The following is a 15836-nucleotide window of genomic DNA, read 5'->3' on the forward strand; positions in this document are numbered from 1 at the left end:
CAGGGAAAAAATAAATCCCTGACTTTGAAACGTCAGAAGTTACAGATTTGTGGAATATGAAATCAGTGTGTTAATAATTTTTGTCTTACCTCACAGAGGTAATTTAAAAAGCCCATTGGAGAATTTCTGTGTAGTGCTGTAAAAATTAATTTTTCTCCAGGGTATTTTCTAGGAAAAAAAAAATCCTCAAAAGGAACGATTTATTCCAGTGTTTTCCGTCATAATAAACAAATACAGAATACACACACACGCACCACAGAAACAAAAACAGCCAATAGCAAATCAAGCAAACGCCGGAGTTTTGGATGGAAATGGTTTTATCAGTCTAAATTGAGGAGCTGTTCTAATTCACATTTGCTTTTGCACCGTGGCCCATAGCTTCTGCAACATAATATCTTGGTCTCAAATGGATTATTAAATGCATGCAAAAAAGAAGTAAGTTGGGTTAATATGTTTCACGCAATGGAATTCTCTTCCTCATTCCCCTGTTAAACAGCTATGTTGTACATGATTGTCCCTGACTTATTTTGCCAGGGCTGCTATAATAAATTCCACAGGCTAGTTGGCTTAAAAACAGGAATTTCTTGTCTCACAGTTTTAGAGGCTGAAAGTCCAAAATCAAGGTATTGGTAGGATCGTTTTTCTTTTGGAGGCCGTAACATTCTGACGGTGGTTTGCTAGCGATCCAGACCTCAACCTCTGCCTCTGTGACATGGTCATCCATCTCCTCCTGTCTCCTACTCCTGACAGTGTCCAAACTTCCTCTGCTTGCAAGGAGTCCAGTCACTTCGGAGCAAGGCCCACCTTGATTCTGTTTAACTTCACCTTAACTGATAACATCTTTTAAGATTCTATTTACAAATGGGTTCATATGCACAGGATCGGGATTTATGACTTGGACATGACTTTGCATGGGACATAATTCAATCCATAACAGTTCTTAAACTAGTGTATTCCTGGAGATGTGTAGATTTGGGAGTGTTATAGTGTATTTTGACATTTACACAGCAGTCTAATTTAATTTTTAAAGTGCTTAGGTTACCCATTCATCTCATTTGACCTCATAACAATATGAAGCAGACAGTACATTGTTGTTGAGTTACCCTTATCAGAGGTTTGGCCATCATTGAATGGAGAGCTCTGTTAAGGGAAGGTACTCATCGAAGCAGGAGGCATGCTAATCTTTCAAAAAATGGGCTCCTTGGGGATAGCTGATGGTGATGGAAGACTTTGCAAATGTGATGTACTTTGTAAATCTTGGAGAAGAGGCATTAGACTGTGTATTTCTGGAAAGATAGATTTTTGGATATGTTACCCTCTGAAGACTACTGCCTTTGGTGCATGCTTGATTTTTATAAAGCAATTGTTTTCCTCTTCTTTTCAAATAGGTCTCTTATCTATCTTCATGGAAGTTTTCTGTACACATGCTTCAGTTTGATTGAACGCTCATACTTACTGTAAAACTGAAATTAGTGGTGTTTCCACTATCTGATGCTAGGTAGTCTTTAAATATTCTTAATCCTGGGAGCTGGCCCAAGAAATTGCTTATTCGTTTCCCTGTACCACTCAACATATAAATTCCGAATTATTGCTGACTAAAGATAAGGAAAGTACAAATCAATAAACATTTTGTTTCTGTTTGGGGGAGAATGAGACAATGACTGAAAGACAACCAATGGATGAGGGCTTAAAATATTGTCAGTACTCTATGGATTAAAAGAGCTGAGGCTACTGTTTTACTTATCCTTTGGCTACCAAGTATTAAAAGGATTTTCAAGTATGTTTTAATTACTATCTTCAAGTATTTGTAAGGCCTTTGAGGAAGATATACTTTTTTTTTAGTTTATTCTTTTAGGGGAAATTCCATAGAGTGAGTGTCACAGATTGGGTATCCCACTCCCACCCCACCCCCCAAGCAACCTCCGAGCTTGCCCTGTGGAATCTTGTTAGGAAATCTCTTAGGAACAGCACCTGTAGGGGAAGGGAAAGAGGCAGGATTGGGCAGATGTGCTGCAATGTGGTCATAAGGCTCATCCTACTCCATGCAGAGCTCTGGAGCTAGGACTTCCTGAGTTGGGGCAAGGAAGATGGACCTGTATACTTCCCTACTCACCCATCATAAGATGCAGTGGGTTGCTGCCTGGAAGAGCTGTGAGCCTGGGTTAGGTAACTATCTTCAACTAAGGGCAGTTCCTGAGAGCGTTAACAGCTGAGGACTGTCAGCCAGCAGCATGCCCAGCAGCTGAGGGGGACTGAATCCTCGGTCAGTGGTTCACCAATGTTGTCCCCTTTTAGAGTCACCTGGGTAATGCCCAATTTCATCAGTATGGAGTGCACAATCTGCATCAGGAGTTTTAAAATTCCCTGGGTAATTCTAATGTGTAACTCAGTTTGGGAACCTCTGCTTTCAGTCCTGAAGGGGGTCAGCATAGCGTCCACCACAGTGAGAAATGCCTGAATTTTAGAGTCATGCAAATTTGAACTTGGTTCAACCATGTGCTAACTCTGTAAGTTTTTGTTATGTTCTGTTTATGGGTCTTTGCTTCTGGGCTTTAAAAAATGTGAATGGAGGCGATGCAACAGTGCCTCAGTGGCAGAATTCTTGCCTGCCATGCTGGAGACCAGGGTTAGATTCCCAGAGCCTGCCCATACCAAAAAAAAAAAAAAAAAAAAAAAGTAAATGGATGGGGCATATGGTTAGTGATATGGTTAGTGTGTGAGGGGTGCACTGGCAAATAAATACAAAGCTGTGAATACGTCCATATAAATTTAGCAAAAATCAGGAACAAATAAATCACCAAGAAATAATGCAAATATTCTTTAAATGTTTGAAAATATAATGTCTTTACTAATAATGGAAGAAATGAAAATCAAAAATCTATTATTGACAAATATTAAAAAACAATTGATGGTATTCAATGGTGAGGTGGTAATGGGCAAGATTTTTATTTGTGACATATGCATAAAAATTCTTAAAAAGTGAACATTTTTGGACTTAGTAAATCTAATTCTAGGAGCTTATCCTGAGGAAAGGACAAGCAAATATGTAAAGATGGATGTGTAAGTATGTAATTGCCAAGCTTGTTGGCAACAGTGGAAAATTAGTGGCAGGGTAAATGCTCACTAATTGGTGTTGGTTAAATAAGTTATGATGCATACATATGCTGGAACTATGTAGTTATTAAAAATAATAATGTAGATGCACATGTATGATAGCCACCATATACTGTTAGAAAACAGCAAGAGCCTATTTTTTCATTAAAAACATGTTTGCACTGAAAAAATGCCTATAAGAAAAAATACCAGAGGTTAACAGCAAATGGTGTTTCCCCCCCCCGAGTAAAAGAATTACAAGTGTGTTTTATTTTCTATCCCATATCTTCCCATAGTATTTAGACTTAAAAAAACACAAAAAACACTGCACGTATCTTAGTTGAATATTTATGCATTAATTTTATTTTTATAAAGAGCATAGAGCCATATCAAAAAATTATGTATTTCCAAAATTCCACACACACATACATTAATCCATCCAACCAGCAATCTGAAAGGGAACAGTCCATAATCCAATTAGTCTTATCTAAATAATCACTGTTATGATTTGAATAACTGTACACTTGACCAAATATCTTAGTTTTCTAGGGCTGCTAAGGCAAACAGCACACACTGGGCTTGCTTAAACAACAGAAATTTAATGTCTCATGGTTTTGGAGTCTCGAATTTCAACATCAAAGTATTAGGAGGGCTTGCTCTCTCCCGGAGTGGGGAGTGTGCTGGCAGTCTTCTGTCACATGGCCAATTCATGTTCCTTGTATCTGCTCCTCTGGTCTAGGCTAACTTCTGGCTTCTATTGACTGTCCACATCTGAATTTCTTCTGCTTATAAGGACTCCGGTTGTGTGAACTAAGTCCCATTCTGATTCGATTTGACCTCATCTAAATAGGATCTTTGAAGACAGTAATCACCAATGAGTCCATTCTGAATAAAAAAAGCATCTTCACAGGTCTTATTTACAAACGGGTTCACACCTCAGGACCAGGGGTTGGGAGTTGAACATGTCTTTTGTGAGAACATGATTCAGTCCCCAATACCAATGAGGGGCATTTATTCATACTCTCATATTTGTTATCAAGCTTTGTATTTCCACTTTATTCACCCTTTTTCTTTTTTGTAAGTAAAAGTTGGCCTTCAGATAAGGCATTTCCAAGTATAACCTTTATGCATTTGCTTTAACTATTAAATGGCAATGGATCCTCCAAAAATATTGACATCAAATTAAGTAATTCCCTGTATGCTCTTAGGAAGTGCTTTGAGGTTTTAAAATTTATTAGGCAGAGTAAGATATGTAAAAAGTGATATGAATGGAAATATTTTCCACAGCCTGAGATATTCTTCCATGTATCTGAAATATCTCACATATCCATTAAGCTATAAATCAAATATCACCTTCTTTGCAACATTCGTCTTGACTCTCCCAGGGTAAACTGGTGCTGACTTCTCCATATGTTTATTGTGGCCCCTAATGAACATTATTGTAAGTGGTTGTTGTTATCTTATCATTCCATCAGTGATAAGTGTGGTAACCATCCACCAGGGTGCCCTCTGATCACCACCAACGCCTGATATTCACACCCTTGAAACATGCGCTCCTACATTATACTGGGGTTGGTCTGTGTGACGAAAAGCTGTGACAGAGTGATGATGTGTCATTTCCGATATTAGGTTATAAAACTGAGGTTTCTGTCTTGGGCTCTTTATCTCTCAGTTCTCACATTCTATGGGAAACCAGCTACCATGTTATGGAAACACTCAGGAAAGTACAGAAAAGAGTCCCATATGTTGAGAAATTGAGGTCTCTGGCTAATAGCTAACAGGGAAATGAGGTTGGGCAATGTCCTGGTTTGAAAAGGTTTATGTACCCTAGAAAAGCCATGTTTTAATCCTAATCAACTTTGTGGGAGCAATAGTTTCTTCTAATCTCTATTCAGTACAGTATGTTGGAAACTTTAATTAGCTTATCTCCATGGAGATGTGACTCAATCAAGTGTGGGTCCTAAACTTGATTAGGTGGAGACATGTCTCCACCCATTCTAGGTAGGTCTTGATTGGTTTTACTGAAATCCTTAAAAAGAAGAAGCACTTGGAAAAAGCTAGAGAACGACAAGAGAGAAAACCATGAGATTCTGAGACAGCAGAGAATGCTGCAGAACCACAAAGCAGAGAGTCCACCAGCTAGCGACTTTTTGGAGATGAAGAAGGAAAACACTACCGGGAGCTTCATGAAACAAGAGACCTAGAGAGAAAGCCAGAAGTTGTCACCATGTTTGCCATGTGCGCTTCCATCTGAGAGAGAAATGCTGAACATCATCAGCCTTCTTGAACCAAGGTATCTTTCCCTGGATGCCTTAGATTGGACATTTTTGTAGACTTATTTTAATTGGGACCTTTTCTCGGCCTTAGAACTGTAAACTATCAACTTATTAAATTCCCCTTTTTAAAAGCCATTCTGTTTCTGGCAGCAGCTAGCAGACTAGAACAGCCAACAACTATGTGAGTGAACTTGGAAGCAGATTCTCCTACTTTGAGACTTTAGTTGTTGTGTTTGCAGTGTTAGACTGCAACCTTCTGAGAGGTCCTGAGCCAAAATTGTCTATCCAAGTGGATCCTGATTCCTGATCTTCAGAAACCATGTGAGATAATAAATGCTTACTGTTGAAGTGCTAAGTTTTGGAGTAATTCATTGCACATTAACTGATAACTAATCAGATTTTGGTATCAGAAGTGGGGTTCTAATATTACACAAAGCTAAAGTGTGAGAGATACTTGAAAATATGCAGTGGAAAATATTTGGGGTGCATTGAACATACTGTTGGTAGAATTTTCAACTTTGCAGAGGTTTCCAGTGAAGTTTTAAGGGAAAATGAGAAACATCTTACTAAAAACTGGAAAAAAAAGAATGCATATTATATAGTGGCAGAAAATTTAGCAACACAGTCATCTGCTGTAAGTAATGTGGAAAATAGAAAATATACCTATTGAACTGAGTTATCTAGCTAAGGAAATTTCTAACCAGGGTGTTGAATGTGGCTCCTCTTTTTCTTGTTCTCTACAATAAAATGCAAGAGGTGAGAGATAAGCTAAAGGCAGAACTATTAAAAAAAAAAGACTCTGGAGAGGCTGGTATTGAACATTGCTGTACTAGTTTGAAAGGGTGTATGGACCCTTGAAAAGCCATGTTTTAATCAAAATCCCATTTGTAAAGGCATAATAATCCCTATTCAATACTGTATGTTTGAAACTGTAATCAGATCATCTCCCTGGAGATTGTGATTTAATCAAGAGTGGTTGTTAAGCTGGATTAGATGATGACATGTCTCCACCCATTTGAGTGGGTCTTTATTAGTTTCTGGAGTCCTATAAAAGAAGAAATATTTTGGAGAATGAGAGATTTGGAGAGAGCAGAGAATGCTGTAGCACCACAAAGTAGAGTCCACCAGCCAGCAGCCTTTGGAGATGAAGAAGGAAAATGTCTCCCTGGGGAGCTTCATGAAGCAGGAAGCCAGGAGAGAAAGCTAGCAGATGATGCCATGTTCACCATGTGTCCTTCCAGCCAAGAGAGAAACCCTGACTGTGTTCACTTTGAGCCTTCTCACTTGAGAGAGAGAGACCGTGAACTTAATTGGCCTTCTTGAACCAAGGTATCTTTCCCTGGATGCCTTAGATTGGACATTTCTATAGACTTGCTTTAACTGGGACATTTTCTCAGCCTTAGAACTATAAACTAGCAACTTATTAAATTCCCCCTTTTAAAAGCCATTCTATTTCTGGTATATTGCATTCCAGCATCTAGCAAACTAGAACAATTGCCAACCTCTCCAGATGGCAAATAATGCTAAAATTAAGAAATGCCTACTGAGTAAAGATCAAATACAGGGCACTTTTGGGAAAACAAGGTCTAGACATGAAGCCAAGGATGTGACTATAAAAATCTTTTAAGATTTCAAAAATCAAAGATGGTATCTCAGAGTATATTCTGCCAGACAGAGCAAAGGCCTTCTCAAAAGATTAAAAGTTTGCCTCACAGATCCTCTCTATCAAACAGAGCTTTTTGGATGCTGAAGGGTCTGGTACCTTAGCAGCCTTAGCAGTAGCCCAAGGTATAGAATCTTTCTTTTAAAGTTTCCTCCAAACCCTTTCCTCCTTCTGCTTAAACCTTCCTTCATCAATTATTCTGCTTTTCATCCCTGCACATCCTTTCTTCTTCTTACCAATTTATCTAAAGATGTCTGTTCAAATTTCTCTAACACTAAATAGAACAACCACTATTTTCCTTAAAATTGCTTCTCCTTGGAGCTATAATCCTATGTATTTCCTTTATTTTGCTGCTAAGCTTCTCAAAATCAGTACCTTCTGCTGGCTGGTTCAACTTCCTCACCACCCACTCACTGCTTAACACTTAAATCCCAGTGTCTACTCTCTCCATGATGAAATTTCCCTCCAGCATATTTTAAAGCCCAAGTCCATGAACTTCCCACTACAGAGATTATCTCCATTCATCCTACTGAAGCATTTGGTTTTGTTGATAACTTTGTTGAAAATCTTTTTTTAAATTGGCTTCTGAAATATTTGTCTTGGTTCTCTTCCTATCACTCAGCATTTTTTCTGATTATCAATTAATGGCCCAATCAACCAATACTTCTCCAAGCTCTGGGGGACATTGGTTTCTGGAGTGAATGGTCCATTTGCAAGTGGCCTGTGCCTTCCCCAGAATTCTTAATTTCCCAAAACCAGATGCACAGTATGCAAAGAATGAGGCCACTATATCTTAGTGTGTTCTCTGTGACCTTTCCTTTGGCAGTCTTGCCAATTCTGCATTTTGAGCCTCATATTTTCAACCAAAATTTGGGCCTATCTATCCAAATATACCTTGAAATTCTATGTAACAAGACTGATTTCCTTCTTCCTTCCCCAAATCCCCTCCTTCTTTTGACCTCACTTTTTTTTATCATACACAGGATCAGGGTCAGCTTTGACTCCTCATTTGTCTTCCTCCTCCACTTTGAAGCCCAACCATTGACTGGGTTCTGTCAGGATTATTCATGTGCTATTTCCTCTATCTGTTATCTTTCTATATCCAGTGCTGCCATTACTGTCTCCTAACTACTGTTTTTGTCTCCAGTCATATTCTTAGATCCCTTATACTTCAGTTCAATGGCTCTTTCAAAAGTGAACACCATTTGAAAGCCTTCACTGATTCTGTTTCTTAAGTAAAGTGTAAATGCCTCTTTTGCATACCTGCCGTACATATACTTTGTCCTCTCACCAGCCCTTGTGTTCCTGCATCAATCTGCTCATGTCACTCCATCGAGTTAGGTTATATGAGTAAAATACACTTTTGATGACAATTCTAGAGATCAAACAAACAAAAAACCCCAGAAATTTGGAAGGAATTAATATTTGTTAAGAAACACTCATGTGCCTGTCGTTTTACCTGTTGTAGTCATGCTTACTTCTGAGCCCCATCTTGGTTAGTGGTTTTTTCCATGAAGGCTTCATTGCTTTTGTGGTAGTGGCACCCACTCTCTTCTGAATTATATAGTGCTCTATTTTCAGGACTCTGAAGACGTAGTATGCTCATGCTCCATTATTATTCAGGGTTTATATATGGTAATCCATTAGAATATGAAAATAAGATATTATAACTTCTATTTTAGTTTTTAAAGTTTCTGTTTTTATTAAAATAGTAAATGTATATGTGGTTATAGAATATATGTCATTTTTAAAATGTTTTTAATTGTGAAATATAGCATATATAAAACAATACATTTCCAGGTACATTTTAACAAGTAATTATAGAAAAAATTTCAAAGTTTGGTATGGGGTACAGTTTCAGGTTTTTCTTTCTAGCTGCTCTAAGACCCTGGAGACTAAAAGAAATACCAATATAATGATTCAGCTGTCATATTCATTTGTTAAATCCTATCTTCTTTGTTATAATTCCTCCTCCTCCTTTAATCCTTCTCCCGCTCTTTAGGGATATTTGGGCTATGCCCATTCTAACATTTTCATGTTGGAAAGGGATATCAACAATATGGGGTAGGGGGATGGAACTAGTTGATGTTCTTGGAGAGGCTGGCCCCTTTGGGTTTCAGGATTTATCTGGCCTAGGAACCCATCTGCAAGTTGTGGGTTTCTGGAAAATAATCTTAGTAAATAAAACTAATGTTGAATCTCAGATAGATCCCTGGGTATTCTTTATAGTTAACAGGAATGATTTTGGTTGGGGGTTTGGCAAAGCATGGTGTGGTAGTTAGATTCAGTTGTCAACTTGGCCAGGTAAAGGCACCTAGTTCTGTTGCTGTGGACATGAGCCAATGGTAGGTGAACCTCATCTGTTGCTGATTACATCTGCAGTCGGCTAGGAGGCATGCCTGCTGCAGTGAATGATGTTTGACTTAATTGACTGGGGCTTAAATGAGAGAGCTCAAGGTAGCACAGCCCAAGCAGCTCAGCATACCTCATCTCAGCACTTTCAGCTCAGCCCAGGCCTTTGGAGATGCAGAAAGGAATCACCCCGGAAAGTTGTTGGAACCCAGAGGCCTGGAGAGAAGGCCAGCAGAGATCACCCTGTGCCTTCCACGTAAGAAAGAACCTCAGTGGAAAGTTAGCTGCCTTTCCTCTGAAGAACTAACAAAATAAATCCCCTTTTATTAAAAGCCAGTCCGTCTCTGGTGTGTTGCATTCCAGCAGCTAGCAAACTAGAACACATGGTAATTAGCAAATCTAGCTAAAGCTTGCATAAGAGTAGCCTCCAGAATAGCCTCTTGACTTTTTTTGAGCTCTCTTAACCACTGATACCTTATTTGATTACATTCCCTACCCCTCTCATTTTGGTCAGGTAGTGCCAGGCTTATCCCTGGGAGTCATGTCCCATGTTGCCAGGGAGACTCTCAGCCCTGGATGTCATGTCCCATGTAGAGGGGAGAGTAATGATTTTACTTGCAGATAGGAACGTAGGGAAAAAGAAACCGCATCTGAGCAACAAAAGATGTTTTCTGGAAGCAACTCTTAGGCATGATTATAGGTACGCTTAGCTTCTCTGCTACAGAAATGAGTTTCATAAGAGCAAGTGGTAAGTTCAAGGGCTTGGCCTATTAACTTGGGAGTTCCTAATGTTTGAGGGCATATCAGGGGTTTCCCAGCTAGGAAAGTTTAATAGTTCTATTTATAAATAACTAAATTAGAAGAGTAGGCCCAAATTTTTGAGCATCTGGGGTACATAACCAAAAAGATTCGGAGATCAATACAAATTATATAACACTAGTCATTTTATAAATAAACTTTGATATTAACTTTGGATAAAATCATTTGTTGGATACCTGAGATTCCATTGATTATTACGTGGATTTCTGCTTAGTATAGACAATTTTTCAAATTTAGATAAGCAAAAGTTAATCAATTAAAATCACCTGTAATATGACAATAAGAGATGACAACTGTTAACATTTTACTGTATTTTCTTTAATTTAGTTTTCTATACATACAGACTTTGTAACTTTCTTTACAAAAAGCAAAGATCATGCTATATACATAATTCTGAAAATTCCTTTTTGCAATTTAATAAAATGTTAAAAACATTTCCTTTGAACTAAACATTTTCCATATATTTTAATGGCTTTATTATAATACCATATAAAATATACAATTTGTTTAAATATAATTTAAATGCCTTGCTTCATGTGCTGTTGAATTTTTAGGCTCTTCTAGTTTTGTTTTTTTTTTCATCTCTTTTTACTATTATGAACAGTCCTGTAATACAAATCATATTAGGCATGTCTTCCACATGCATGATGTTTTTTTTTAGGAGAAGTTTATAAATGTTGCGTTTTCCTTTAGGTGTGAAGGCTTACCTTTGACTTTTTTGTCTGTTTCTGGGGCAATTTCATGTGATGGTGAAGAACTAGACCAGAGTTTGAATCACAATACCCTCTGTCAGTTTGAAGCTGTCGTGTACCCCAGAAATTCTAGCCATGCTCTTTAATTCTCATTCAATGTTGCTGGCTGGGATCTTTTTTATTGTTTCCATGTAGATGTGCCTCCACACATGCAAGGTGAGGTTCTTACTAGAACCCTTGAAGAGGGAATTACTTTGGAGAGTGCTACTAGAGCCCACGCTTCTATATCTCCAAAGCCAGAGATCTTTGGAGATGTAGAAGGAAAATATCCCTGGAGAAGCCTTATGAAATGAGAAGAGAAAGTTAGCAGACATTGCCATATGACTTTCTATCTGGCAGAGGTGTTCTGGACCCAGAGGCCTTTCCTGAATCACAGTCTCTTTCCCTTCATGCTTTAGTTTGGACATTTTCACAGCCTTAGAACTGTAAACTTGCAATTTAATAAATTCCTTTTTAAAAGCCATTCCAGGGGGGTGCAAGGGTGGTAAAATTTTCACCTGCCATGCAGGAGACCCAGGCTTGATTCTTGGTCCATGCACTTCTCCCCCCGCCCTCCCCCCCAAAAAAAAACAAACAAGCAAAACAGACAAAACAAAAAATTCAACAAATGATGCTGCAGTTACAGGATAGTCACATGGAAAAAATAACGAAATGTGACCCCATCACACAGTATACCAAAAAAAAGAAAAAACCAAAGAAAAGAAAAGCCATCCCATTTCTGGTATATTGCATTTTGGCAGCTTTTACAAACTAAAACAGATTTTGGTAGCAGAGAACTGGGGTGCTGCTGCGATTTTCAAATACCAAACTCATTGGAATGGCTTTTTGAATGGATAAGTGAAGATTCTGGAAAAGTTGTGAGGAGCTTGATAGACAAGGCCTAGAATGCTTTGAAGAGAGTGTTAGTAGAAATGCGTACTCTAAAGATACCTCTGATAAGGCTTAGACAGAAATGATGCATGTGTTATTGCAAACTGGAAGGAAAATGATCTTTGTTTTAAAGTGGCAAAGAGTCTGGCAAAATTGACTACTGGTTTTGAACAGAAGGCAGATTTTAAAAGCCATGAACTTGGATATTTAGCAGAAGAGATTTCCAAATTAAAAGTGAAAAATGTGGCCTGGTTTCTCCTTGTAGCTTTTAATGAAATGCGACTGGAAAGAGATAGGCTGAGAACTGAACTCTTGGATATAAAGAAATCAGAAATGGATGGTCTGGAAAATTCTATGGTTCTATGGAGGGAGACTCCAGAGACGTGTGCCCCATATGAGGATTTAACCCAACATGGAACCAGTCAGCCATTTCAGAAAAAGCCAGGATTGGCGAAAGAGTTATCCAGGAAGGTTTTATGCAAAGATCTATTGTCTAATTGTTATGATCTCTGCCTACTACATAGAAGACCAACAAGAGTTTGTGGGATCTCTATAAATGGAACCACTGCCATCATGGACTAAAAGGGACAGAAAAGGGACAACCTGAAGGACAAATAACTTCAGAGGCAGGACCATGGGAGCTAAGATCTGAAGCCTACCAGGAAAGCTGACCCACCTAAGCACATAGAGAGGGTGAATTTGCCCCGAAGGCAGAGGAAGGACCTTCCACCTTGATGTTCTAGAAGAATTGTGCCCCAGGCCTTGGAAAGGGTGGAGCACATTCCTTGGGGATTGGGAGAGCCTGGCTACCACCACATTGTTACGGAGGGGATATGGCAAAGAGCCCCAATGCTTGGAGAAGGTAGAGCCAAGAAAAAGGTGGTCTTTTCAGTGTCTGTCAGGGTTGCAATTGTCACCCCAGCATTTGAAGAGAGCCGGTCTGTTGCATAAGCCCTTGGAAAGGGTGGGATTGCTGCTTTCTAAAGCCCCAAGGATAAATGATTCTCAGACTTCGAAATCTAATTGATTTCGGAGCTATTTGGTGGTGACCCCTGTGTTCTTTCCAATTTCTCCATATGGAAGTGGGAATATGTATCCTATGACTGTCCCTCCTTTGTACATTGGCAGCAGATAATTTGTTCTCAGTTTTACAGGTCTTTGGCTAGAGGAGAATTTTGCTTTAGGACAGACGATGCCTATAGTTCACTTTGTTGAGATTTTGTGCTATTTCTCACTTTGTATTGCATTTGTATTTTTACTGAAATGGTTTAAGGCTTTGTGATATTGAGACAGAATGAATGTTTTTGTATTTGGAAAGAACATATCTTTTTGAGGTCCAAAGAATGGAATGTGCTGGTTTGGAACTGTCAGGTACCCCAGAAAAGCCAAGTTCTTTAATTCTCATTCAGTATTGTGGGTGGGATCTTTTTTTATGGTTTCCATGGAGCTGTGACTCACCCAGTTGTGGGTGGTAACTTCTGATTAGATGGTTTCCATGGAGATGTATCTCCACCCATTCAAGGTAGATTTGCTAAATGGAGGGAACCATTTTGTAGAGTGTTGACAGAACCTACAGAGCCAGAAATCTTTGGAGATGCAGAAGGAAAAGACTCCAGGGAAGCCTTATGAAATGAGAAAAGAAAGCTATCAGATGTCACCATGTGCCTTTCCAGCTGACAGAGGTGTTCTGGGCCCATTGGCCTTTCTTGAACGAAGGTATGTTTACTTGAATGCCTTAGTTTGGACATTTTCATGGCCTTAGAACTATATACTTGCAACTTAATAAATTCCCTCTTTTAAAGGCCATTGTTTCTGGTATATTGCATCCTGACAGCTTTTACAAACTGAAACATACCCCAGCCAGTTGCTTATTGTCTGATGTTGGGCAGTTTTTCTGTATGCCTCATTTTTTCTCATCTGTAAAATGAAGGTGAAAATAATATGGATTGATGGGCTGTTATAGTAAATGAGTTAAGTGGACAGTACTTAATAGTGCTTGGCATTGAGTAAGTAAATAATAAATCTTAGCTATTATCTCTAATCTATTTCCTTTGTCAAGTAAGCAAAGTTAATCAGGAAATAGCTCCTGTAAAATAAAACATGATTATATTCTTCAATAAGTGAATTATATATTAATGACTCCATTCCTTCAGTCCTTCTACCTGGGAACCATGGGCACCACAATCTCAATGAAAGTTTATGGGGAGTGGATGTCATCTTGCAGATTTAAAAAACAAATCACTGGGAGGCCTTTGAAAGGCAGATTAATGTATTGAAAGATGAGGGGGGATTTAAAAGTCTGAGAAGAAATTTATCATTTATGTTCTGAACAATAACGTTTATTTACCACAAACTTGGTGAGGGCAAGGATATGGCTGTTTTGTTCACCATTAATATATGTAGCACAGTACTTGAACTTTCTAGGCTCTTGATAAATATTTGTGGAATAAATAAATATTTATTAGCCAACAGCTCTATCTTTGTTGAATGTGTTGCAAGATGTTATAAACATAAAGAAGGCTTTTTATGATGAACTGACAGGTAACAATGAAATTCTTGTCTGCAAGGTGGGATAGGGCCTTTGAGGCTTTCTCCTGATTATTATTGGATTTGAGGGCGAGCAGATTCAGAATTAATGCAGGAGGCAGTTGCTGACAGTGATAGTGACTCCCCTACGCTATGCCGGCCAGGTTCTTTAATTCCTCTGCTCTTCCCATGTATGTGTTCTATCCTTATTGCAGCTGCTGGATCTGTTCTTACTGTGAAAATAGTGTTTCATTTCTGCCAACCCCTGGGGTTTGGTGTTTAACAAGTTTCCCATTTTCTGAGCAAAATACCTGGGTAAGTCCCCCTTGGATGATGCAAGTGTCTGCAGTAATTTACAACTACTGCGCCGGCCTGTGTTGAGTGACATTCTCTTTGTGGACGTGGTGTGATTTATAATACTGGCACCAGCATCCACTCCTAGGGTGTTCTCAGTTCCATCTGATGGCTCTGATATTGGATAACAGTGGCCGTCATGGGAGGAATGACTTTAGTTACTGCTGCTGAATTAAAAAAAAAATGTTGGACACAGTATAAATGAATTTTGCTCCCTTCAAGGTAGTGACCTTGGAATAGATAGAATCCTTTGCCACCTTCGTTGATGGCTCTATTGCCCAAAATGTTTCCGGAATTCTTCTTTTTAAGTTGCCTTGAAAGCTTATGGCACATTCTTGTGAATATTCTTGAATCTGACAGTATTCATTCTTTGCAGGAGGCTTTATTTTTAGAGCAAGTTAAGTCACTGGCATCAAGTCCAGCCACAGAGATGGGTGATGAGGGCGAGGAATAAGTGATTTTGTCCAAGGCAATGTAGAATTTCATAGGTCTTTTAATTATGTCATCAGCCTTCTACATTTGTTCTGAACATAATTTCTTTTGGAAATAATGTTTTATATTGTGAAGTATTTCGAGCATCCAGAATGCCATGGTACACATGGTGGGAACAGAGAGTCACGTTCCACATGACATTAAGCAGATGTTAACCTGTTGCTGTATTTGTTTTGGCACCTGTTCTCTCATCTTTTTCTCCTCCCTGCTTTCTCTCTGAAAGAAACTGAGATATTCCTAAAATGCGGCTTCGCCTTCATCCCCATCTTCCTTCCTCCCTTGACAGTCACCCCTCTGCTGGACATGCTGTGATTCCCATGTATGTTTTTTGTGCTTCTTCTACATGTGTGTGTATGTGTGTGTGCATTACATACCTTTGGGAGGAGTGTTTTCAAATGTACATGAATTGTATTATGCTGTATGTATCCCTTCAAAGTTTGTTTTTTCACCCAGTCTTGTTTTTGAGATTTGTTCCTGTTGATTTATTTTAACTGTTCTGTAGTATTTCATTATATGAATAAATCAATTTATTCGTCCACTCACCAGAGAGAAGGTTAAGATGGTTCCATCTGTTTGCTTTTACAGTTAGTGCTATAGTAAATCTCTTTGTTCATATCTGCTCAGGAATATGCGCTCGAG

At 38.7% G+C, this 15836-nt stretch overlaps 1 protein-coding gene across 4 annotated transcripts in view; it reads left to right on the forward strand.

Annotated features, from left to right (window-relative positions):
* RGS6 (regulator of G protein signaling 6) overlaps nucleotides 1-15836 on the forward strand; it is a 658535-nt gene that overhangs the window by 63948 nt on the left and 578751 nt on the right. The gene's annotated exons all lie outside the window — the stretch shown is intronic.

The sequence above is a fragment of the Tamandua tetradactyla genome, chromosome 12, assembly GCF_023851605.1.
Source record: "Tamandua tetradactyla isolate mTamTet1 chromosome 12, mTamTet1.pri, whole genome shotgun sequence".
In the NCBI taxonomy this organism is placed as follows: Eukaryota; Metazoa; Chordata; class Mammalia; order Pilosa; family Myrmecophagidae; genus Tamandua; species Tamandua tetradactyla.